Consider the following 23,783-nt stretch of genomic DNA (forward strand, 5'->3'; position numbering starts at 1 on the left):
CATGAACAAGGTATATACTTCCACTTTTTTATATCTTCCTTTATATCTTTTTGCAATGTCCTGTAGTTTACTGCAAACAGGTCCTTTACTTCTTTGGTTAAGTTTATTTCTAGGTATCATAGTCTCTTTTGCTGCAATGGAAAATGGGACTTTTTTTTTTTTAGTTTTTCTTTCTGTGAGTTCATTATAGGTGTATAAGAATGACGTCAATATTTAATTTTGTATCCTACTACTTTGCCAAATTCCTTTATTAAAGCTAGTAGATTTTTTAAATTTAATTTTATTTTATTAATTTAATTTTGTTACAGATGTTTCTCCTTTTTTCCCCCATTGAAACCTTCCCCCCCCATGCCCCTACACCATCCCCAGCTTTGTTGTCTATGTCCATTTGTGTATGTATTGCCACCAGCAGTGTACTAGAGTTCACTTTTCTCTAAACCCTCACCACCACTTGTTGTTTGATGATTTGCTGATGGAGGCCATTCTGACAGGTGTGAGGTGATACCTCATTGTTGTATTAATTTGCATCTCTCTGATGATTGGTGATGTTCAGCATTTCTTCATATGTCTGTTGGCCATTTGTATGTCCTTTATGTTTTTGTTTTTTGTTTCATTTATTTATTTAATTAATTAATTATTTTTGTTACAGATGTTTCTCCTTTTCCCCCCACTGATTCCCCCCGCCCCCTTCCTCCCTGCCCTCTCCCCGGCTTTGTTGTCCATGTCGGTTGTTCATACATACATGCATTTAAGTTCTGTGGTTTATCTCTCCCCCTCACCTCCTCTTCTGGGGATAGTCAGTCTGTACCCCACTTCCATGTCTCTGGGACTACCCCATTCCTCAGACTGTTATGTTCATTATATTCCACAAATAAGTGAGATTATATGATACTGGTCTTTCACTGTTTGGCTTGTTTCGCTTAGGATGACACTTTCCAGGTCCCTCCATGTTGTCTCAAAGGATAAGAGATCTTTCCTTCTTACAGCTGCATAGTATTCCATTGTGTATATGTACCACCGCTTTTTTATCCATTCGTCTCCTGATGGACATTTGGGCTCTTTACAGATCTTAGCTATTGTAAATAGTGCTGCTACAAACATGAAGGTACATATATTCTTTCTGATTAGTGTTTCAGGCTTCTTAGGGTGTATTCCTAGAAGTGGGATCACCGGGTTAAATGGAAGTTCAATTTTTAATTTTTTGAGGTGACACCATATTGTTTTCCATAGGGGCTACACAAGTCTGCATTTCCACCAGCAGTGTACTAGAGTCCTCTTTTCTCCACACCCTCAACAACACTTGTTGTTTGATGATTTGTTGATGGCAACCATTCTGACAGGTGTGAGGTGATACCTCATTGTTGTTTTAATTTGCATCTCTCTGATGATTAGTGATGTTGAGTATTTCTTCATATGTCTCTTGGCCATTTGTATGTCCTGTTTGGAGAGGTGTCTATTTAGTTCCTCTGCCCATTTTTTAATTGCCTTCTTTGTCTTTCTTTTGTTGAGTGTATGAGCATTCTATATATATTGGAAATTAACCCCTTTTCTGAAAAATCATTGGCATTGATGCTCTCCCATATAGTGGGTTGCCTTTCCATTTTGATGATTGTATCTTTTGCTGTGCAGAAGCTTTTGACTTTGATGTAGTCCCATGTGTTCATTTTCTCCTTTGTTTCTGTTGCCTTAGGTGATGTATCAGTGAAAATTCTGGTGCGTATGATGTCTGAAATTTTGTTGCCTACAGTTTCTTCTAGGATTTTTATGGATTCATGAGTCACATTTAAGTCTTTCATCCATTTTGAGTTTATTCTTGTGTATGGTGTAAGTTGATGGTCTAGTTTCATTTTTTTTGCATGTAGCTGTCCAATTTTCCCAACACCATTTATTAAAGAGGCTGTCCTTAATCCACTGTATGCTCTTGCTCCCTTTGTCAAATATTAATTGAGCATATTGCCTTGGGTCCATTTCTGGGTTCTCTGTTCTCTTCCACTGGTCTATATGTCTGTTCTTGTGCCAGTGCCGTGCTGTTTTGATTACATTGGCTTTGTAATATAACCTGAAATCTGGTAATGTACTCCCTCCAACATTTTTCTTCTTTTTCAAAATTGCTGTGGCTATTCAAGGTCTTTTTTGGTTCCATATGAACTTTTGAAGTATTTGTTCTAGTTCTGTGAAGTATGTCATTGGTATTTTGATGGGGATTGCATAGAATCTATAGATTGATTTGGGTAATATGGACATTTTAATGATGTAAATTCTTTCAATCCATGAACAAGGTATGTGCTTCCACTTTTTTATATCTTCCTCTTTTTTTTTTTTTTTTCAATGACCTGTAGTCTTCTGCAAATAGGTCCTTTATTTGTTTGGTTAAGTTTATTAATGGCATCCTAATTTTTTTGCTTCAATGGCAAATGGAATTGTTTTTTTAGTTTCTCTTTCTGTGAGTTCATCATTGGTATATAAGAATACCATCTAATTCTTGATGTTAATTTTGTATCCTGCTACTTTGCCAAATTCATTTATTAAGTCTAGTAAATTTTTGATGGAGTCTTTGGGGTTTTTTACATATAGTATCATGTCATCTGCAAATAATGACAGTTTCACTATCTCCTTTCCAATTTGGGTCCCTTCTATTTTTTCTTCATGTATGATTGCTGTGGCTAAGACTTCCAGTACTATGTTCAATAAGAGTGGCAAAAGTGGGCATCCTTATCTTGTTCCTATTCTTAAGGGAAATGCTTTTAATTTTGCCCATGGAGTATGATATTGGCTGTAGGTCTTTCATATATGGCCTTTATTATGTTGAGATATCATGCCTTTATTACCAGATTGATGAGCGTCTTTATCAGAAGTGGGTGCTGGATTTTGTCGAATGATTTTTCAGCATCTATTGATATGATCATGTAATTTTTAACTTTCATTTTGTTTAAGTGGTGTAACACATTTCTGATTTGCCAATATTGTACCAGCCTTCCTTCCCTGGGATGAATCTCACTTGATCGTGATCAATAATTTTTTTAATATATTGCTAGATTCGATTTACTAATATTTTGCTCAGGATTTTGGCATCTATGTTCATCAAGGATATTGGCCTGTAGTTTTCATTTTTTGTTGTGTCTTTTTCTGTTTTTGGAATTAGAATTATGCTGGCCTCATAAAACAAGTTTGTAAGTCTTCCTTCTTCCTGAATTTTTTTGAAATAGTTTGAGGAGAATGGTTTAGTTCTTTTTTGAAAGTTCGGTAAAATTCCCCTGTGAAGCCGTCCGGGCCTGGGCTTTTGTTTGCTGGGAGAGTCTTGATTACATCTTCAATTTCCTTTGTTGTTGTTGGTCTGTTCAAATTTTCTATCTCTTTCCGGTCCAGTTCTGGGAGACTATGTGTTTCTAGAAATTTGTCCATTTTGCTTAGATTGTCAAATTTGTTGCCGTATAATTGTTCATAATATTTGTTAACAATCTTTTGTATCTCTGTGGTGTCAATTATTATTTCTCCTCTTTCATTTCTAATTTTGTATATTTGGGTTCTCTCTCTTTGTTTTTTGGTGAGTCTAGCTAAGGGTCCATCAATCTTGTTTATCTTTTCAAGGAACCAGCTCTCTGTTTCATTGATCCTTTGAATTGTTTTTTTGGTCTCCATGTCATTTATTTCTGCTCTGATCTTCACTTTTTCCTTCCTTCTACTTGCTCTGGGGTTTTCTTTTTGTTTGCTTCCTAGTTCTTTAAGTTGTGAGGTTAGATAGTCTATGAGAAATTTTTCTTGCTTCCTGAGGTAGGCCTGTAGTGCTATGAACTCCCCTCTCAGAACTGCTTTCACTGCATCCCATAGATTTTGTGTTGTTGTGTGTTCATTTTGGTTTCCAGGAAGTTTTTAATTTCTTCCTTGATCTCCATGGCAACCTATTCATTATTCAATAACATGCTATTTAGCCTCCATGTTTTCAAATATCCTTGCATGTTCTGGTTGCAATTGATTTCTAGTTTCAGGCCATTGTGATCTGAGAAGATTCTTGATATGATTTCAATCTTCTTGAACTTGTAGAGACTTATTTTGTGCCCTAACAAGTGGTCTATCTTTGAGAATGTCCCATGTGCACTTGAGAAGAATGTGAATTCTGCGGTTTTGGGGTGTAATTCTCTGTAGATATCTATTAAATCCATTTGATCTAGCTCTTCATTTAGAGTCTGTGTTTCCTTGTTATTTTTTTTTTTCTAGATCTATTCAGTCATGTCAGCGGGGTATGGAAGTCCCCTGCTATGATTATATTGCTGTTGATTTCTCCTTTGAAGTCCTCTGAAAGATTTTTAATATATGTTGGTGCTTCTATATTGGGTGCATATGTGTTTACCAAGGTTATATCTTCCTGTTGGATAGATCCTTTCAATGTTATGTGTTGGCCTTCCTTGTCTCTAGTTATGGCCTTCATTTTGAAATCTATTTTATCAGATATGAGTATTGCTACCCCAGTTTTTTTTGCTTCTTGTTTCCTTGAAAGATTTTTTTCCATCGCTTCACTTTCAACCTATGTGAGTCTTTTACTATGAGGTGGATCTCTTGTAAACATCATATATGTGAGTCATGCTTTCTTATCCAGTCAGCTACTTTTTATTGGAGCATTCAAACCATTCGCATTTAAGGTGATAATTGATATATACTTTTTTATTGCCATTTTTGTTTAGTGTGGTTCCATTTTTCTTCCCATTTTTTTTTAACTATTTACAGCAGGTTTTTTTTTTTTTTTTAGCATATCTTGCAGTGCTGGTTTGGTATTAATATATTCCCATAGCCTTTTTTTTTCTTTTTTTTTTTTTGTCTGGAAAGCTCTTTTTTGTCCTTGTATTTTGAATGATAGCCCTGCTGGATAGAGTAGTCTTGGATTCAGATCGTTGTTTTTCATGACCTTGATTACTTCATGCAACTTCCTTGTGGCCTGTAGTGTTTCTGTTGAGAAGTCTACTGAGAGCCTTATGGGTTTTATTTTTGGGGTTTTTTTTGTTTGTTTGTTTTTGTAGGTAACTTGTTGCTTATCTCTTGCTTCATTTAGGATTCTCTCTTTGTCTTTGATTTTTGGCATTTTAATTACTATGTGTTATGGTGTGGGCTTGTTTGGGTTCTTTTTACTTGGGCCTCTCTGTGCTTCTTGAATTTATATGCCTCTTTTCTTCATCAAATAAGGGAAGTTTTTTGTCACTATTTCTTCAAATATATTCTCTAATCCTTGGTCATTTTTTTTTTCTTTTGGCAGTCCTGTGATGCAGATGTTGTTACATTCATGTTGTCCCACAGTTCTCTTAAGCTGTCTTCCTGTTTTTTCTTTTTCTTTTTCTTTTCTTTTTTTTTTTTTTGTTCACTGATTATGTGAGTTTTTTTTCTACCCTATCTTCTAATTCACTGATCTAGTCCTTGGATTCCTCTACTCTACTGGTTATTCCTTCCAATGTTATATTTATTTATGCTATGTCATTCTTGATTTCTGCTTGGTGGTTTTTCTCTTCTAATTCATTGAATTTCAATGTTTTTATATCTTTACTCATGCTGTTGGGCTTTTTCATTATCATTATTCTGAACTCTACCTCTGATAACTTGCTTAATTGCATTTCATTTATCTCTTCTATAGAATTTTCTTTTTCTTCCATTTGGATTTGTTTCTTTGTTTCATTATTTTGGCTGTTTCACTGGGTTTGGGAGCCTTCCAAATTTTTCCTGTGGGTGTTGGTGTTCCACTAATTGTGGCATTCTCTACTGGGTTTGGATGAGTGTTGAGCCATATAAATCTTCACAATCCATGTCCACACTGACCCCTTCACCATACTATAAACCTGGTCCTCCTCCTGGCTTCTCATTCTCAGTGTCTAGCCCAACCCCACCCATTGCTAAAGGCAAAAAGCTAACTATACTTCAAGACCCAGCCTGTCCTTCAAACCTCATGCCAATTCACTGATGAATGTGCTGGCTGTTTTTCCTCGTGAGCTCTAGAATCTGGCCACACCTCCTCCACAGGAGTGCCAAGCACATCTTCCTCTCTCCTGGACATGTTGTAGCCTGCATGGTTTCTATCCCCACAAACACTCTGTCCACATGATGGCCAGAGTGATCTTCCTACAATTTTAACCTAATGGTTTACCTCCTTTTAAAAAATGCATGTGCCCTGCCAATGTAGCTCAGTGGTTGAGCATCGACCCATGCACTAAGAGGGCACTGATTTGATTCCCAGTTGGGGCTCATGCCCAGGTTGTGGGCCCAATCCCCAGGGGGGACCATGCAGGAGGCAACCAATAGATATTCTCTCTCATTGATGTCTCTATCTCTCTCTCTCCTTTCCTCTCTTAATAAAATCAATAAAGGAAAATAAATAAATAAATAAAGCAAGCAAGCATAAGTTACTTTCCATTGCTCTAGGGGTAAAGGCCAACAGTGGGCCTTCCTGGCCAGGGGCATTCTGCCTCCCTCTCTACCTCATCTCCTCTCACACCCCCCTACTTTTCTCCCCTCCAGACTCGCTCTTCTTCATTTGATTGAACACCATGTGGGCCTCCCTTCCCCAGGCTTTGAGGCTTTTTGTTTTTCATGGACAGTTTTTTCTCTACTTGTCCCTTATCACTTCTATTCTTCTTACCTCCCTACATAGGCAGGGGAATCACAGCCCTCCTCTTACAGGCTCATAGAGCCCAGGAAGCATCTTTCTGGTGCTCATCATAGTTGAAACTTTATATTCATTAGTTAGTTAAATCACCAATTACTAGACAGCAATCTTTCTGTCCCCAGTGCCTAAAAAACAGCAGACATATAACAGGCACTTAAAAAATGTTACCTAAAAAATGAATGAATCAAGCCTGAACAATCTCACTTGCTTTCCCATTGGAGATTGTTCTTGCTTCTGTGAAGACAGAACCCATACCTTATTAAAATATTCTGGACAGTGATATCATCTACTGAGCTTTTTCCTCTAGTCCCTGACTTGGTGAGATCTCATAGATCTCAGGAAGGACCCCTAGGCAGAATTTGAGGACCCCCCCCCAAGCACATGGCTCAGTCAGTACAACGCTCTGCAACTGTGCCCACTGAATTGAATTGCAGGGTGATTCAGTGCCACAACCAGCTTAGCAGATGGGAAAGTGTGCTGAGTTACAGAAATGTGTCATGGTGTTGCTGTGGTCTTTCCCTCTCTGAGGTATGGAGAGCCATCACTGCTGGGCTCACGTGGTGGCAGCATACCTGTCTCCACAGCAAAGATCATGGCTGTTCAGCTATGAATTACCTCCTAATGATTAGCTTGTTTGCTTGTAATTAATGGCTGGTGAGGCCAGGCAAATCAGGGCCAGTGATCAGTCCTGATTCATTGATCTAACTGTTCCACTGACCAGGGACTCCAGGAGGCACCTGCACTTAGTCACCAATAATTCTTCTCCCCATGCAGTGGAGGTTGACATTTAAGAAGCAACAGCTCCTTGGCATATTTTTTACTGTGCTTGGCTTTCCAAAGTAGTGGGAAAGGGGGCCAAAAAGAGAGAGAGTTTTTTGCAATTAAAACAAATTGAGAATAAATTCTAGAGGCAGCCAGCCTAAGACACTAGACACAGAATTTGGCTATCACATTTCAATGGCTTGTGGCATTGTTGAGTAGTTGTGTGTATATGTTTTAACCACACCAAAATTTAGAGTTTGGAGTACATGGCAAGATATTAAAGGTAGGAGGCATTTTTACCAGCTGTACCAGCTGATTTGTTTTTGTTTTTGTTTTTGTTTTTTTTTGCCTTTGAGGTTAAATGATGTTCCAAATGCCCAAAGGAGCTGCCTCCTTGATATGAGCACTGGAGTCATTGTAGCTGTGAGTAGAACTAAGTTGGCAGGTCTACAGGGCCAAGTGCCCTGAGGCGTAAGAGTATAGGCTGCTGTGTTGGGAGCTTTGAGCAGGGGCTACCTCTGCTTATAGCTCAGCTTCTCACAACTTCTGGGCCAGGTTGGGTTCACTCTGCTAGGGCTGGTTTTGGCCTTATTCTGTAGTCACAATGGGATGCAGAGTCCCAGAGTATCAGAGGGAGTTGAGAGTGAATTCAGTGATAAGCTTAAAGATGGAGGAGAGAAGCTTCCTGGGAACAGAAATCCTGGGTGGTGCTTAAGGGTCAGCTTGAAATAAAATGGCATTAAAACATACTGGAAGAATTGGCCCTGGCCGGGTTTCTCAGTGGTTAGAGCTTCGGCCTATGTACTGGAGAGTCCCAGGTTCAGTTCTCATTGCTCGGTTGCAGTTTGTCCCCAGCCCCAGTTGGAGTCATGTGGGTGGCCACCACTTGATGTGTCTCTCTCACATCAATGTTTCTCTCTCTCACTTCCTCCTTCTCTCCCTCCTGCTCTATCTGAAGATGAATGCAAAAATGTCCTCAGGTGAGAGTAAAAAAATATATTAAAAAAAAAGAAAACATACTGGAAGAATTAGAAATAGATTTACCATATGATCCAGCTATTGCACTTCTGAGTATTTATCCAGTAATTAAAAGCAGGGTCTCAGAGATATTTGATATCCATATTTGCATTATTCATGATAGCCAAAGGTGGAAGCAACCTAAATGTCCATCCAACAGATGAATGGATAAACAAATTGTGAAATATACATACAGTGGAATATTATCCAGCCATAAAGAAGAAGAAAATTCTGAGATATGCTACAACACAAAATACTAGGCTGAATGAAATAAGATAGTCACCAAAAAAAAAAAAAGACAACAGCCCAGGTCAGTGTGGCTCAGCAGTTAGAGCATTGGGCCCCTCAGTGAAGGGTCACAGGTTCGATTCCCAATCAAGGGCTTGTACCTGCATTGCAGGCTCAATTCCTGGGCCCAGATAGTATGTATATGGAAGGCAGTCAATCAATGACTTCTCTCTCTCTCTCTCTCTCTCTCTCTCTCTCTCTCTCTCTCTCTCTCCCCCTTCCATCCTCTCTAAAAGAAAAAAAAAAAGCAATGGAAAAAATATCTTCAGGTAAGGATTAATAATAATTAAAAAAAGATGACAGATACTGTATGATTGCATTCATATAAGGCACCTAGAGTCCAGTTTTGAGACAAAAGGTAGCATCGTGGTTGCTGGGAGCTGGGGGAAGGAGAATGGGGAGTTGTGTTTAATGGGTATAGAGTTTCAGATTTGCAAGATGAAAAAGATCAATTGTACAACAATGTGAATGAATTTGACACTACTGGACTTTACACTTTAAAATAGTTATGGTAAATTTTATGTATATTTACCACAGTTTTAAAAAAATTAAAATAAAGTTTTTTTAAAAAACATGGAAAAATACTCAGCCTCATCAGTCAAATTAAAGTTACACTGGACACCATTTTTTCTGTTTCATGGTGGCAGAAATCCAAATGTTAGATAATTTGAAGTGTTGGGCATGTGGATTGGGCACTCTCATACATTGCTGGTGGGTGTAAAATTGGTGCAAACCCTTTGGATGGTATTTTATTTTGAACAAAGTTTAAAAATATGCATTGCTCTTAGCCATCAATTTCTCTTTTAGTAGTTTATCCTGTAATTGTCCAGGGACTCAAATAAGTATGCAAAATAACACTGAAGAGAAAATGAGTGGGAGCCATCTAGGTGCCCTTCATCAGGGCATTGGGTGGATGGGTCCTTCCTTTATACCAGGCAGCGGACAAGGCTGCTGGATTGATGTACCCATGCCAAGAGATTTCTGAGATATGTTAAATGAAAATAACAGCCTGCAGACCACTGTGTTATATTAGCTACCATTTTTGCAAAGAGAATTGAGGCTGCATTCATACCTACGTGCTGGTCTGTGCATAATGATATTCATGCCAGGGCCCAAGAGGGACAGCACTTAGTTGTCACTGGGCCTGGAGGTGGGTGACTGGGGGAGTTCATTCCGTCTTGTGTCTTCAAGGATTACTTTTCACACGCTTTTATTACCTATTCTAACACATGGATGTGTACTTAATATAGTCATCCAAACATGCATACACTTCTTCAGAGTTGGCTATGATGATAAAAGCCTGAGCTCCACCAGCCTAAGAGCTGCTCAGGTTCCCTCTGATCCACAGTTCTGAGGACCAAATGATCAAGATTCACTCACTTACAGAAAATGCCCCTGCTCCAAATATCTTTCTCATATTTCTAGAGTCACTCAGCCTGAAATATTAAGAAATATATATGGTGACTCTGGGGCAGGATTTTTATTTTTAAAAATATTCTTATCTGTCATTTCTAACTTCATCTGCTTTTATTGAATCAGTTTGCTTTCCACTTAAAACTTTTCTGGTGGTTCTCTGAAGGAAGGTGAGCTTCAATTGTCAAAGAAGAAAAAAAAGAAAGAACGAAGCAATTTGTGGTCATGGACACTTGGGGGTATGGAACAGGATTCATACTGAGGGAACTTTGGGTCTTCAAGGGGGCATCAGTTTGGTACCCACCAGCAAGGCCCCAGAAAGTGGTAGACAGGCCAGGCTGGTGAAAGGCCCTTTGCAACAGATTTGCTTTTTCTCAAAACTGGCCTTTCCAAACCCATTCCATTAGAGATGGAGCCTCCTCCAAGGGACAGAGCCCCTTCCAGGGAGCTGGAGCAAACACACTTTATCTTTTATTCTTTTGTCCCCAACCGGGCTGCCTTTCACATTCAGGGTCAGTCCATATGGGTGAGCCTTCAAGGGCTTTGGATAATAGGCTCTGTGGGCCTCATTACCTGTGAGGGGTCTGGTGTAGGCAGGTGCAGGGATGGGGCATTGGCAGGGGTGGGGTGGGAGTTGGATGGGGCGAGTGCCAGGTAGAAGGAGCTGTTGCTGAGACTCACTGCCAGGCCCGAAGGTTACTCACCATCATCCCCAATGAATCCTTACACCTATCATGTCCTGGTTCCCCTCTAGGCCATGACACTCATTGTGGAAACAGTACTTATAAGGACTAAAAATAATCATAATCATATTCCTAAATTATTTTTTAAAAAACACACAGAGATCAGTTATTACCAGGGGCTAAGAGTTATCTACCTGTGACTATTTGGGAACTTAGTGGGGGGAGTGGGGGGAGATAGTACTGTTCCATACCTTGTCTGTGATGGTAGCTGCGTGAATGAACTTTTTCAAAACTCAGAGAACTATACTCCAAAAGTGGTGGATTATATTGAATGTAAATTTTTTTAAAGTAAATAATATTTCCCAAAAGAAAGTATCTGCCTCCTGGTGAGATACATGTAAGAAAAGAATACCATTGTCATGTGAGTTGTGTTATCTTGGGATCTCAGTCTGTTTGGGGGCCATGGCTACAAGCTCACATTTTTTGTTCCCATTTTTCTCCCTCTCTCCATGCCAGACCCCATCAGCAACACTGACCACGTTTCACAAGAGTGGTTCTGGGCTCCTTCTTTCTCATTCTTGCTTTGTCCATCAAACAGCATCATTATAGGGATAAGATGTGGCTTTTGTGTGGTTGAATTGGAAGAGAAAATGTGAGTTCTACTTCCCCTGCCAACCCCATAGGCCCAGCAGTCAATTAAGAATGATACTACAAAGGGAGCCTCAGAATTGAAATACATCAGACACCTAGTTCCATGGGCTTGGAATCAGCCACGGTCAAGTTCTGTCTTCGCTGTGAATGTCTGCCTCTTTGGTTGGTGATGAGATGTACAAACATTGGGATAAGTCAAACCTGGGGTTGAGTTCTGTTTCAAAATTCCTAAACAAAATTATTCAAATGCATAAACCTCAGTTTTGTTTATTTATAAAAGGGGACAATAATAATACCTTCACAGAAGAGTTTGGAAGATACATTATGTAAATGTGGAGTGTTAACTATTTCCATATAACCTTTCTTTGGCTTCTTCCATAGAACCAACTACCCAGAACATAGGAAATGCTAAATCAATTCTTCTTATAAAGAATGAAATGCCCTGTAATGTAACAAGAGGGTCTCAGAGGCTAGAGGCCTTGGTGCCATTCCATTGGGAATCCTAGTTTCCTCTCAGGAATACAATTCAGGATCTATTTCCACCTTCATTCTTTCTCTTTTTCTTTCATAGTTTATTGTTTTCATTTTCATCATTCCTTTTTCCTCACTACACTTTGATTAAATCTGATTGGTTGTCCTTGCACCAGAATCAGTGCTTCTGAATAATAATAATGATAACAATAATAGTAGTTTATGGTTTCCAAACCAAAATTCTATTGCCTGATTTGGTACATGAGGAAACTGAGGCTCAGAGGAGACAGTGACAACTCACCCATGGTTCTCCAGAGCTTTCTGGAGAACTCAGTCCCAGCTTGGTGCACAATTTGACATCAGTATTAGAAGATATCAAGAAATTCCATCTTTAGTCAACTACAGCCTCTGAATTTAGTCATTCACGAAGATAAAGGACTATATATTAGACGACTGCCCAGAGATTTTACAGGACAAGTGATGACTACTGAGTTCTAGAAATATTAGCTGAGCCCTAGATCCCTTTGTGGTTAGCTTTTGCTTCAATTTTATTGTTAAATTCCCTACAGAGCTTGCTTTTGTTTGTTTGTTTTTTTGCTTTGTTTTGTTTTTTTCCTGATGAGGCTATGTATGTGGGATGTTTCCTTCTTCAAATTTGGGTGAAATTGGGAGACTTAGCAATAACCCTGTCTGCATGTTTATGTCAACACATCCCAAACAGAACTGGAAGTCAAGTGCCCTCTTCTCCAGATGGATAGGGATAGGAAGTCACCACCAAAGGACACTTTCTTATGTTAAGCAGGAGATAATTAGCATGCCTTAGGTAGCATGACTTATTTACTCTGGCTTTTATCCACAGCCTCAGCTGTAGTCACTGGCCCTCAGACAGTGCTCTGTTCCCTGAGGGGCCAAAGAGAGGCAAGAGAGCAGCTGCTTTGAAGCAGGAACTGGACCTCCGATCCCAGCTCTGCTCCCTGCTCACCTCTGAGGATTGACTGACAGAACCTCCTCATTTCTGATGTGAACACTTCAAAGACTGGGCTGAGGAGTTAGGAAGGGGGCCCTTTTCACTGGCAAATAAAACAACAGGACATCCCTGTCTTGTTCCTGTTCTTAAGGGAAATGCCTTTAGTTTTGCCCATTGAGTATGATGTTGGCTGTAGGTTTTGCATATATGGCCTTTATTATGTTGAGATATGATCCCCCTATTCCCACATTGCGGAGTGTTTTTATCAGAAATGGGCGCTGGATTTTGTCAAATGCTTTTTCAGCATTTATTGATAAGATCATATTGTTTTTACCATTCATTTCGTTTATGTGGTGTATCACATATATTGATTTGTGAATATTGTACCATCCTTGCATCCCTAGGATGAATCCCACTTGTTCATGGTGAATAATTCTTTTGATGTATTGCTGGATCCAATTTGCTAGTATTTTGTTAAGGATTTTGGCATTTATATTCATCAGAGATATTGGCCTGTAGTTTTCTTTCTTTGTAGTGTCTTCTTCTGGTTTTGGAATTAGAATTATGCTGGCCTCATAAAATGAGTTTGGAATTCTTCCTTCTTCTTGGATTTTTTGAAATAGTTTGAGGAGGTTGGGTAGTAGATCTTCTTTGAATGTTTGGTAAAATTTCCTCATGAAGCCGTCCAGGCCTGGGCTTTTGTTTGCTGGGAGAGTCTTAATTACATCTTCCATTTCCTTTGTTGTTATTGTTCTCTTCAAGTTTTCTGTCTCTCCCCAGTTCAGTTTTGTTTCGCCACTCTCATTTAACATAGTACTGGAAGTCTTAGCCATACCAATCAGACATGAAGAAAAAATAAAAAGGATCCAAATTGCAAAGGAGGGAGTGAAACTGTCATTATTTGCAGATGACATGATGTTGTATATAGAAAACCCTAAAGACTCAATCAAAAATCTACCAGACTTAATAAATGAATCTGGCAAAGTAGCAGGATACAAAATTAACATCAAGAAATTGATGGCATTCTTATACACCAATGATGAACTCACAGAAAGAGAAACTAAAATTATAATCCCATTTACTATCGCATAAAAAAAAATTAAGATACCTAGGAATAAACTTAACCAAAAAAACTAAAGGACCTCTTCACAGAAAACTAATGGTCATTGAAAAAAGAAATAGAGGAATATATAAATTAGTAGAAGCATATACCATGTTCATGGATTGGAAGAATTAGCATCATTAAAATGTCCATACTACCCAAAACAATTCATAGATTCAGTGCAGTCCCCATCAAAATAACAACGACATATTTCACAGAACTACAACAAATAACCCAAATGTTTATAGGGAACCAAAAAAGACCCTGAATAGCCACAGCAATCTTGAAAAAGAAGAACAAAGTAGGAGAGATCACAATACCAGATCAGGTTATACTACAAAGTCAGTGTTATCAAAACAGCCCTGTACTGGCACAAGAACAGACAGATAGATCAATGGAACAGAACAGAGAACCAGAAATTGACCCAAGACAATATGCTCAATTAATATTTGACACAGGAGTATACGGTGGAGTCAAGACAGCCTCTTTAATAAATGGTGTTGGGAAAATTGGACAGCTACACGCAAAAAAAAAAAAAAAAAAATGACACTAGACCACCAACTTACACCATACACAAAAATAAACTCAAAATGGATAATAGGCTTAAATGTGACTCATGAATCCATAGAAATGCCAGAAGAAAATGTAGGCAACAAATTTCAGACATCATACAACACAGCACAGTTTTCACTGATACACTACCTAAGCAAGAGAAACAGGAAAAAATGAACACATGGGAATACATCAAACTAAAAAGCTTCTGCACCGCAAAAGAAACAACCACCAAAATGGAAAGGCAACCCATTATATGGGAGAGAATAATTGCCAATTATACATCAGATAAGGAGTTAATTTCCAAAATAGATGGAGTACTCATACAACTCAACAAACGGAAGACAAAGAACACAATCAAAAAATGGGTAGAGCCCTGGCCGGTTTGGTTCAGCGGTTAGAGCATCGGCCTGCGGTCTGGAGAGACCCGGGTTTGGTTCCCGCTGGGGGCATGTACCTCGGTTGCAGTTTGTCCCCGGCCCTGGTTGGTTGTGCGGGTGGCAGCCACTCGATGTGTCCCTTTCATGTCGATGTTTTTCTCTCTCTTCCTCTCTCTCCCTCCCACTCTATCTGTACAAAAAAAAAAAAAAATGGGTAGAGGACCTAAAGAGGCACCTCTCCAAACAGGACAAACAAATGGCCAAGAGATTTGAAAAAATGCTTAACATCACTAATCATCAGAGAGTTGCAAATTAAAACAACAACGAGATATCACTTCACACCTGTCAGAATGGCCGCCATCAACAAATCATCAAACAAGTGTTGGCGAGGGTGTGGAGAAAAGGTGACTCTAGTACACCGCTGGTGGGAATGCAGACTGGTGCAGCCACTTTGGAAAACAATATGGTGTTACCTCAAAAAATTAAAAATTGAACTTCCAGCCCTGGCCGGTTTGGCTCAGCGGTTAGAGCATCGACCTGTAGTCCTGAGAGACCCGGGTTCGGTTCCCGCTAAGGGCGCGTACCTCGGTTGCAGTTTGTCCCTGGCCCTGGTCGGTCGTGCAGGTGGCAGCCACTCGATGTGTTCCTTTCACATCGATGTTTCTCCCTTTCTTTCTGTTCCTCTCTCTCCCTCCCACTCTACCTGAACAAAAAAATAGGAAAATGTCCTCGGGTGAGGATAAAAAAAAAAAAATTGAACTTCCATTTGACCCAGTGATCCCACTTCTAGGAATATACCCTAAGAAGCCTGAAACACCAATCAGAAAGAATATATGTACCCCTTTGTTCATAGCAGCACTATTTACAATAGCTAAGATGTAGAAACGGCCCAAGTGTCCATCAGTAAATGAGCGGATAAAAAAGCTATGGTACTTATACACAATGGAATACTATGCAGCTGTAAGAAAGAAAGATCTCTTATTCTTTGAGATGACATTGAGCGACCTGGAGAATATTATGCTAAGCAAAACAAGCCAAGCAGAGAAAGACAAATATCACATGATCTCACTTATTTGTGGAATATAATGAACTAAAAAAAACTGATTAATAAAATAGACCCAGAGACAAAGAAGTAAGGTACAGACTGAAAAAACTCAGGAGAGGGTGTGGTGGGGGAAAAGAGATAAACCACAGAACTTATATGCATGTATGCATAACCAATGGACAAAGACAACAAAGCTGGGGTCAGGATAGGGGTGGGGAGTGGGGAGGAGGGTGTCAATGGAAGGAAAAGGAGAAACATCTGTAACAAAAATAAATTAATAAAAGATAATTAAAAAATAAAAATAAAACAACAGGACAGTGCCTCATTAGAGAACTTTGTGGGTTGCGTTCTGTTCTTCAGACTGGCAGAAAGATATAAGAAAGTGCTTTCTTCTGTAAAGAAGTGAGAACAAATCATCAAAAGATAACTGCTGACGAGCATGTGAAGAAAAGAACACTCTAGCACACTGCTGGTGGGAATGCAGACTGGTGCAGCCACTATGGAAAACACTATGGTGTTTCCTCAAAGAATTAAAAATTAGACTGTCATTTGACCCAGTGATCCCACATCTAGGAACATATCCTAAGAAGCCTGAAACACCAATCAAAAAGCATATATGTACCCCTACATTCATACCAGTGCTATTTACAATTGCTAAGATCTGGAAACAGCCCAAATGTCCATCAATAGATGAGTGGATAAAAAAGCTATAGTACATTTACATAATGGAATACTATGCAGCCATAAGAATTAAAGATCTCTTACCCTTTGAGACAACATGGGGCAACCTAGAGAGTATTATGCTAGGCAAAATAAGCCAGTGAGAGAAAGATAAGTATCACATGATCTCACTTATATGTGGAATCTAATGAACAAAATAAACTGATGAACAAAATAGATTCAGAGACATGGAAGTGGGGAAGAGACTGACAAACCTCAGAGGGAAGGGGTGGGGGGTGGAAGACATTAACCAAGGAACTTATAGGCATATATGCATAACCCATGGACACAGACTATAGTGGGGTGAAGGCCTGCAGTGGGAGGCAGAAGCAGTGTGGAGGGCATCAATGGGGGGAAAGGGGGACATCTATAATACTTTGAACAGTAAAGATAAATTTTTAAAAACTTGAGTCACATGTGGGTAGAAATTTTTAAAAAGAAGTGAGAATAGCATCCCTGATTCACACACTTAACAACCTCTGGAGGAAAATACACTTAGGACCCTTGATTGTCCATTGGAGTTGCCACGTGATGCTTTTCCCCCCTAGAATTCTCATTTCGGAAGTCCCTGTGGATGACCTGAGTAGGAGGATATTGGCTAAACTGTATTTCACCCTAGGTAACAATGGGCAAGAGTAGTTTAACTAAGCTGTACTCACCAAAATCAGTGACAGAGAAGGAACCTGAATACTTTCTAGTTTTTCCCTTTTTCTGAACTCAGAAAAATGGAATACGTAAGCTGCTCTTAAAATGCCTGTGGAGGGTACATTGCCTTGCACAATCCATACATTCATACCTCCTGCTTCCTATAATTTCTTTAGACAAAAGGGCATTGTACCATGATATGATGGAGAGTAATTAGACTCTTAGTCTTATTCACAGGGACTACTAAAGGCACTGGTCTCCTCGATATGCTTGACCCATTGGCTCCATGAGGTTTATATCTTTCTCAGTGTATGTGGGTTTTCATGTTTCAGAATTTTGAGTTAAGATCACAGGTTTTAAAGGCAAGTTCTTAATTTTATTTTATGTTGTTTTATTTTAATTATAATTGCAAAATAAAGCAGCCCATGGCTCAAAAAATTAAATAAATGTCATAGCAATATAACCGACAGAGGCTCATATTTTTTCTTCTTGGTTCATAATTTATATTTATTGAAATTTGGTAGATATTATTCTAAACACTTCCATATTTCTTTCATTATGAATGTTTTCCCCAATTTATTTTTTTCAAGCAAGCTCAAGGACCTTTGGAAGCAAAGTAAAAGTAGGGTGTTCCAGGATTCTGTCAGCCAGATACCACTATTCAGAGATACCAAGGTGCTTCTCAGTGAAATTGTAACTGTTGCTTGAGTCATTGTGACCCTGAGGATCTCTGGGGTCTGAACTGTCTTTTGAACATGGAAGAAAAATCAAATTATTCTCAAGAAAATGTTCATGCTGAGTGTACATTATAACAGGTGGTCTTTTTAAAAAATATATGTTTGTTGATATTTTAGAGAGAGAAGAAGGAAGAGAGAAATAGAACCATTGATGTGAAAGAGAAACATCAATCAGCTGCCTCATGCACGCCCCTTACTGGGGATAGAGCCCACAACCCGGGCATGTGCCCAGATCGGGAATCAAAATGGGACCTCTCAGTCCATGGGACATGACTCAGTCCACTGAGCCACACCAGCTAGGCAAGTTGGCACTTTTTAAACTCTGTATTTCGTTCATGCTTAAAACTGCGGAACTTGAATAAAGTTCAGTTTTTTTCTTTTTCCTCTTTCCCATGCATTAATAAGTCAGTTATGACAATAACTATTTAAGCTGTGAACTTGGCCCTGCTGTTCCTCAGTGGAGAAGGGTCCTCACTGCCAGCCTTGCATTTGGACCAGGGATATCACACCAACTGCCTTTCTCCTAGGCTCTCACTGGAAGAGGGTGAGTCATCCCAGGAGGGAGAAGATGTTAACTCTTTCATGCCATTTGCCTGTGCATCTTCTTGTTCTGCTTTTTCCTGGTGTAGTTTTCTCCTGTACATTGCTTTATCCTTCCTTCTTAGTCATCTAGTCTGTCTTCAAAGGTGTTTCCCCAGTGTGCTCTCTTCCCCAGTACCACCTGCTTCAATGGCCATGTTGCCAGGTTGGTTGAGCTGGGGAAATGCCATTTGCCATCCATACTCCTTAACACAGCAATAACTTCAGGGCAGAAATGCAACCCTTGTGCTCAATGGGCAAAGACACTGTAAAGAGAACTGAGAGCTTCTGGTCACCCTGACTCTGGCCTCTCTGAGCCCTGGGGGTGGTACTATGTGTGGTGCTCCCGTTATTTCCTGAGCGCCTTCTCTACTCTTCATTCACCACCCTGCTCATGTATCCATCTGCTTCCACTGCCTGAAGGGATGGACTCTCCAGAAGTAGCCCTAAGGATCTGTGTGCTGGGAAGGGGGTGGGGCAGGAAGAGGAAAAGAAGGAATCAAAGTTGGTGTTTGACTTTCCCTGATCCCACAGAGGGCTCTCGAATTTAAATTATGGCCCCTAGATCAGCTGGGCTTCTTCAAGTGCCATAGAGCTGTCTAGGTGCTGGCTGTGGGAAGCTGGAACTCAGTGAAGAGGGCACATAGGAAACCAAGAGTGGTGGGCAGGTCCCCACTGTTGACCACTGTGCACCAGATCTGAAAGTATCAACTAAGCAGATATGCAACTTTGCAAGAATTTCAGACTGAACCTTCTGGCCTGACAGAGTCCTTACCCTCTGGACAAGATGCTTGCTTTCTGGTAATCAGGAAAATATTGTAGTGAAAAGTGTGGGCAATAGAGTCTAAGAAAACTGGATTTTAGATCTGGGTCTACTATGTTGGAGTTGTATGGCCTTGGGCAGGTTATTTGTTTGCCTTTCTGATCCAAATCCCTTCATCTATACAATTGTGCCAATTCCATTTATCTCCCAGGGTGCACCCATGGCCTGGCATCAGGGTCTAGCCACTGATTACTGACTACATGGGAGATCTTATAGTCACTTATCTTTTCTAGTCTTAGAGCAGATAAATCCAAGAGGTTGATACTACCAGAAAACCCCACTCACTGTGTACTTTTGATCCTTTAATCTTGAAGCCAAGGTGCCCTACTTTACTTGCCCGCATCCCATAGTTACCTGTTTGCAATGTCCGCGTACTCCCTGGACATTATTTCCTTTACACTTCTCTTAGAAAACTCACTTTCAAAAAATATATTTATTTTCAAAGCGATTTTATATATCTTTCCTAAGTGAACACAGATATTTTAATAATAACATGAAAATAAACATTATATAACAATTAACTTTTTAAAAAGTTTGTTCGTGTGTGCATCAGCATCTCTCACACACCCCTAGAAACAATAGCCCTATAGCTTGGGGAGCAGTTAAGACTAAGGCATTCATTCCTATGATGACTGATGCATTTAGTTAGCTACATTAAAATTTCAAACTTTTTAAAATCAAAACACAAGATACAAACTGAAAGAATGTATGCAAAACATATAACCAGTACAGAACTAATATCTAGAATATATAAAGACCTCCTACAAATTGTTAAGTATAAGACAAAAAACCGAGTTTGATAAAAAGCCACAAGATAAAAATAAGTGTTTTGGAGAAAAGAAAATCCAACTTGTGAGTAAACAGAGGAAAAGATTCTCCACCTCGTTAATAATGAGGAACGTGAACTAAATCCCCAGTAAGATACCATTTTGCATTAACTACTTTGGCAAAAATTTTAGTCTGCTATCACCAAGTGTACGTCACAATGTGGATTAATGTGAACGCTCATACACTGCTGGTGGAATTGTGAATTAGCACAATGACTTTGAATACTGTTTGGAATTATCTTGTGAATGTGAACCTTTCCATGCCCTACAGCCTTCCATTGCACTGCTCCCCAGGAGAAACTGGAGTGCATCAGCACTAGGATGTGTGCATATGTTTAGGGATGCTCACAGCAATATTTTTTTTTTTAAAGAGTATAGAACTTTTAATTTTTCCAGTAATGTTTTATATTTTTGATTGCCAATGTCTGACTCTAGGCATATAATTATTTCTGGACCCTGAGGTTACTGGTGGGCTGGTAGGTAGCTCTCAGAAGTAATAGTTGGTTATGGCCTCTTTGCCATGATGACAGGAATTACACCAGCTGGCCAGCTGGATAGGAAAACATTCCAGGTATGAGCCATTTCTTTGTCTGCCATCTCAGTGACTCTCATTCCTGTCCCTTTATGCAAGTCACAGGATTAGTCATCATCCCAGATCACATCTCTGACATCTTTATTGGAAGGACCCGAAGAACATGGAACACAGCCTACTGTGTGTACTTTGAAGAAACACATGATGCAATGATGTATTTTTAAAAATAGTGAGAAAGACACCCTGGTCGGTTTGGCTCAGCAGTTAGAGCATCGGCCCTCAGACAGAGGGGTCATGGGTTCTATTCCCAGTCAAGGGCAAGTGCCTGGGTTTCAGGTTCAATCCCCAGCCCCCAGGGGTCATACAAGCGGCAACCAATCTATGTGTCTCTCTCACACTGATGTTTCTCTCTCTGTCTCTCTCTACCCCTCCCTCCCTTCTGCTCTATCTAAAAATCAATGGAAAAATATCCTCAGGTGAGAATTAACAACCACAAATAGTGAGAAAGATAAGCAAATAAAGTAAACATTGCCTAGTTACAGATGACAACAGTGCCTGGTACAGAATAGGTCCTCCAAAGTTGTTATTGAATGAATAAACCAAGTGCTAAAACCACGCTATACAATAGTCATGCATATACTCCTTCACCCAGCATTTATTGACCATTTTCTGTACTCCTAGGACCAGATTGAGGTTAGGAGAGTGGAATGTAAGAGTGTGGGTGGAGTGGTAAAGAAGAAGAAGAGAATCTGGGAGTGTCTTTTATTTTATTTTTTTCTTTATTGATTTTAGAGAGGAAAAGAGAGAGAGATAGAAACATCGATGAGAGAGAACATCAATTGGCCGCTTCCTGCATGCCCCCCACTGGGGATTGGGCCCACAACCTGGGCATGTGCCCTGACTGGAAATCAAACAGGCGACCTCTTGGTGCATGGGTTACATTCAACCACTGAGCCACACTGGCCAGGCTGGGAGTTTCTTAAGTAAAACCAAAAGATTAGGAAATAGGAACGCTTTGAGGGGGTCATGTGCCCTAGGTAGGGATCCCATGACAGGGACCCACCTGTTATGTCAACCATCTACTCATGCCCTGCCCCAGAGAAAATGGTTCAGCCCTCCTCATCTCAAAACACTGACATTTGGCTGACTCTCTAGGGTCGTGCTGTAGGGACCACTGTGCTGCCTTCCCTAGTGTCCTCTGAAGTGACCAGGTTTGTGGGGACATCTCTTGTGGGTGTGCATGCTGTACACTGTTTCTTGTCTGCAGCTCCCTTGGCCTGGCTTGCCGCATTCCAAGTTAAAATGGCTCACACTCTTTCCAGGCAAGACTCAACTGCCTCTCTGGAGCCTGGGGTGTAGATCTGCTTGAAGGAAGAGAGGGCCAGTGGTTGCTGACCTTCCTTTTGATGGGCCTCAGTCTGCGCCTCAGCCACCAGACATGTAGTGATGAGCAAAGACGGTACCTGTGTTATCTGCATGTTTAGACACCTCTGCAGTTCCTCCCACTCCAGTCAGCCATGTGTGCAGAAAACTTTTTGCACATTTTACTCGTTGCCACAAAGGAGAGCAGGGGCTCCCTGCAGAAGTCAAGTTGTGAGTCCTTCAGTGGAATCACACTGGTGCAGTGGCGGGCTCAGTCTACAAGGGGTTCCGAGTTCACAGAGGAAAGCTCTGTGAACTTGAATCTTTGGGACATCTTTGCACAGATGCCTGATTTCATCCAAACTTGTTACCTTCCAAGTATCAGAATCATCTGAGAAATAAATGTCTTATTAAAATACAAACTCTCACCCTGGCCGGTTTGACTCAGCGGTTAGAGCATTGGCCCACAGACCAGAGTGTCCCGGGTTCAGTTCCCACTAAGGGCATGTACCTTTGTTGTGGTTTGTCCCTGGCCCTGGTTGGCGTCGTGTGGGTGGTAACCAGTCGATGTGTCTCTGTCACATCGATGTTTCTCTCTCTCTCTTCCCCCTCTCTCCCTCCCACTCTATCTGAAGATGAATGCAAAAAAATATCCTTGGGTGAGGATAAAAAAATATATATACAAAATCTCATCATCCCTCTTCAAATTTAAAAGAGGGATTTGGAAGAAGGGAATCCTACCCTTCTTAGGATTTTTAACTATTTCATGTATGTTTGGGTAGGGGGGGCAAAACGATTTTGCTACCAAATCTGAATCTGACTCCATGCTGTCAGTCAGTTTCTAGGGAACGCAGCCTGGACAGCAGCATTTCCCAGGCCTGGGGCTTAGCTTGGAATGGAAGGAGCTAGAACCACTAATCCAGCTCTAGGCTGCAGTGGTTTGGAAGAATTAAAGGAGGCAAAGCTTGCTCCGGTCGACCTTGGGTGCACAGGGACATGCCCTTCCCAGCTGATGTGCATGTTCTACATTTCAGTGAGATAACCCCTTTCATTGGAGATTTGAGAGTAAAAGCCATGCCAAGGGGTTGCCTCAAATTAGGTACCCCACAAAGAGATTCTGTGCCAGTGATTTATTGTTGGAGAGTTCTCAGAGAAGGGGAATGAGAGAAGCAGGATCACGCAGGAGAAGCAGTCAGCAAAGATGTGTTCTCAGTTGAAGACCAGCCTTAGCCTGATCTCACGGAGCCCATGGAGTGTGTGAATGGCACCATGAAATTGTTGTTCCTTGAGCCAGGGGATGAGCTGCATACCGCTCTTGGAGTGAAAACTCGATCTTCCAGACTTTCAGGGTGAGATAGTGCACATGGACTAAGGGCAGTTTTCAGGAGGAGAATGCAATCTGAGCCATTAGCAGACAACATTCATGGCACTGGGTGGTGGGTGCACCAGCCCAGGGAAGGGGATCTAGGCAGGCACCAACAACATCCACTGCAGGGGTACACGGTCACCTTGCTGTCCTCTTGGCTTCACTGGGTGTGATAAAACTACAAGTTCTTGTCACCTTTAAGAGGATGCCCATTCATC

At 40.4% G+C, this 23,783-nt stretch overlaps 1 protein-coding gene across 8 annotated transcripts in view; it reads left to right on the top strand.

The window, feature by feature from the left end:
* The window catches only part of SLC24A3 (solute carrier family 24 member 3), a 558,214-nt gene that overhangs the window by 276,349 nt on the left and 258,082 nt on the right, over positions 1-23,783 (top strand). Inside the window, exon 1 of one of the 8 annotated variants that reach the window (XM_036245879.1) lies at positions 18,292-18,620. The exons of the other annotated variants lie outside the window; for them this stretch is intronic. The gene's annotated coding sequence lies outside the window, so the exon portion shown is untranslated. Of the gene's footprint in view, positions 1-18,291; positions 18,621-23,783 lie in introns of those variants that run through there. 8 annotated transcript variants of the gene reach the window in all.

This window comes from Molossus molossus, unplaced genomic scaffold, assembly GCF_014108415.1.
Source record: "Molossus molossus isolate mMolMol1 unplaced genomic scaffold, mMolMol1.p scaffold_m16_p_6, whole genome shotgun sequence".
In the NCBI taxonomy this organism is placed as follows: Eukaryota; Metazoa; Chordata; class Mammalia; order Chiroptera; family Molossidae; genus Molossus; species Molossus molossus.